The sequence below is a fragment of the Piliocolobus tephrosceles genome, chromosome 18 (assembly GCF_002776525.5).
Source record: "Piliocolobus tephrosceles isolate RC106 chromosome 18, ASM277652v3, whole genome shotgun sequence".
Classification (NCBI taxonomy): domain Eukaryota; kingdom Metazoa; phylum Chordata; class Mammalia; order Primates; family Cercopithecidae; genus Piliocolobus; species Piliocolobus tephrosceles.
The window spans coordinates 13,279,289-13,282,608 of NC_045451.1; the positions used below are offsets into that span (position 1 = coordinate 13,279,289).

General features: G+C 31.7%; 1 non-coding gene across 1 annotated transcript; it reads left to right on the forward strand.

Moving 5' to 3' along the window:
• The first annotated feature begins 551 nt into the window (after window positions 1-551).
• Window positions 552-746, forward strand: LOC111550685. Its single transcript, XR_002734150.1, has one exon. It is a non-coding gene; the product is annotated as a U2 spliceosomal RNA (small nuclear RNA).
• Window positions 747-3,320: the final 2,574 nt, after the last annotated feature.

Sequence of the window (3,320 nt, forward strand, 5' to 3'; positions counted from 1 at the left end):
AGGTACTTAGAGGGCTAGAAGATTTGATGTTTAAATACTTCTTAAACCTCTTATCTAACTGCCTTGAGGAAAGTTCTAGTGCTAGTATATTTAATATGGCATGCTTTTCAATATTTCACTAGAATCACCTAAAACTCCAGAGAACTCATATTCTTTATGAGTCTCATAAATGGTGTCATTTTTAAGAGCACAATTTCAAAAGGCACATATGAGAATATAGTGATATGACAAAATCTGTCTAGGATATTCAAACAGACACCTAAATCTCCAAGGGGCTGGGTAGAGGTCAACATTTATACAATATTTATAATGAAGAGCCCAAGAAACATCTTTTCACTATTACATTTCATGTTCATCACTACATTACACACCATGAAGCTGACACTTTTACTGGCTGAGGCATTACCACTTCAAAATCAAATTAGAAATCAAAAGCTTTTCTTCCCCACTTTGGTTTCAAAAAAGAGTACCCTATAAAGACTATCAAATATCAAACAAGTATATTTCAAGTTGTGTGCCGCTTTTTTTTTCTTAGTAATTACTCAATATTTATTGCTTCTTGGCCTTTTGGCTAAGATCAAGTGTAGAAATTATTCAATATTCAGTGACATAAATTCCCTGAAAAATTCAGTGATAGTTAGCTACTGTTAAACTTATACACACAACTCTTGGACAAATCATCTTGTTGTCGCAAAGCAAAGAAATGTTGTTAGCATAACAATAGTGTTGGTCCATCATCACTCATTGCTTAATGGCAGATTCGGCCATTTTTACTCTTCTAAGTAATGATATATAGAATGAAGGAAGAAATGCAGAACATAGGAGGAACTGCTTTTTTTTTTTTTTTTTAATTTTAAAAAGTAAAACCCCCTTAAAGCTAGAAGACCCAATTGCATCTTAGTCAGTTAACTGATAAATCAATGTACATGAACGTTCTTTGTAAGGCTTAGGGTGTAAGTGGCTTGTAGATGTGTTGTGGGATACCTACATCCGTGCGTGTGCAAAAGTGCACAGAAAATCATGATGGTGAAGTAGAAACTGCACTTTTTTAGGAGTCAAAAGATGTACATTTAAACTCTAAGTTCACTAAGTTTTCATCTTCCCCTTGTGATCAAGACATGATAACCTTCCACATATGTGTACATTAGTTTCTTAATTATACAATGCAAATTATATCTATTTCATGAAAACAAGTTGAAAACTAGGTATTGCTCAAATGAAATTTATTGTTTAGGAGGAAGTTGTGTTAAAGTTTTATGAAAATTCTGAAATTGAAATCCATTAAAATTCCATGTTATAAATAAATAAAAGAAACAATGTACATGTCCTAGTATAATCTTTAGCACATAGCAGATACCCAATAAATGTCATTCGTTTTCCTCTTTCATTTGTCTCTGCATACAAATCTCAATCTCACAGAAATTGGGTTTCATTAATATTTATTGGGTTTCATTAAATGTATTACTCCAATAGTTACTATAAGAATTAAAACAAAATAAAATTAGATTCTAAATTCTAATGATTTCTGAAAAGGGAGATATTATTGTTATTGAAATTAAAGTCAAGAAACAGTTATGGAAAAATGGAAACACAGGCCTGTCCTTAACATCAAAGAATCAAGCAAAATTTTCACAATCAATGTTGTCAGACTCTGGAAGATGACCAAAGGCTACAGCAACCAAGTTAAAGTCTGTCTGGGGCTGGGTTGAGGGGCGAATGGGGAGTGAGTGGTTCATGGATATGAGGTTTCCTTTTGGGGTGTTGAAAATATTATGGAACAACATTGTGAATACACTACATTCTACTGATTCACACACTTTAAAATTGTATGGAAATATGGTAATATGGAAAACTTTGTTTTATGTATTTTATCATAACCATTTTTTTAAAAAGACACAATATAAATCAAATTTAAATAACCCAACATGTATTAAATAAATTAAATTCTGACTTAAAATCTAAATCTCAACTTTTTCCTGGTAAATTTTATTAAATATTTAAGGAAATTAAACAAAAATATTAAACAAGTTTCTCAGACAATATGGAGTAGGGAAATATTCTAACTTGTTTTAAGATGTCAACTTAATCCTCATACTGATCATTGATATAACAATACAAAAGATATTATATACTAACATTCTTCATGAATGTAGATCTAAAAATTATTGAAAAAAATATTATCAAAATAAATACAACAATATATGCAAAGAATAATATATTATGACCATGTTGGTGGTATCTTGAGATTATGAGGTTAGCTTAATATTTTTAAATCATTCAATGAAGATCTTCATGTTAACAAAATACAAGAGAAAAAAACATTTAATAACTTAAATAATTGCAGAGAGAGGCATATGGAAATACCCAACATTCATCATGAAAATAAGGCTGTAATGTAGGCAACTTGAATGTTTGATCTCAAAATATAGCAGTGAGTTTACACTCAGCGGTCAAAAAGGCAGGAAAATGTCAGAAAGTAGCCACTGACTGCCAGAATGAATGGGGGCTGTATTAGTTTGTTTTCACACTGTTGATAAAGGCACACTTGAGACTGGGAAGAAAAAGAGGTTTAATTGGACTTACAGTTCCACATGGCTGGGGAGGCCTCAGAAACATGGTGGGAGGTGAAAGGCACTTCTTACATGGTGGTAGCAAGAGAAAAATGAGGAAGAAGCAAAAGCAGAAACCCCTGATAAATCCATCAGATCTTGTCAGATTTATTTACTGTCACGAGAATAGCACAGGAAAGATCAGCCCCCATCATTCAGTTAACTTCCCCTCGGTCCCTCCCACAACACGTGGGAATTCTGGGAGATACTATTCAAGTTGAGATTTGGGTGGAAATACAGCCAAACCATAAAGGGGCTATCACTGTTATATAAAACATCTTCTGAGAAATAAATCCTGGCTTCGTATCTCTGTCTTTCTACACAAACATTAGAAGCATGTTACCTTACACAGAACAGCCAAATAAAATGAACAGCATAACAACCAGCAGCATTTGAGAAGAATATCATAAAGGAAGTGGCCACATGCAAAAACTACAAGTCAAAGCTGAAAAAAAAAAAAATTAAATTAAAGATTACTTAAAAACATTCTAATTACTGTCTTATGCAATGCAATTTTTTTCTAATTACTGCCTTATGCAATGCAATTTGTCAAAATGCTTCTGAATTGTTTTTGATTTATTACTTCTTTATATAAAATATGAATTTATATAAAAATAAATTTAATTTGTTTTTCTAATGCATATTAGGATTAATTTAAAAATATATGAATTGTGATATCTCAGAGAGTACTAATCAAGTAGGTAATAACAT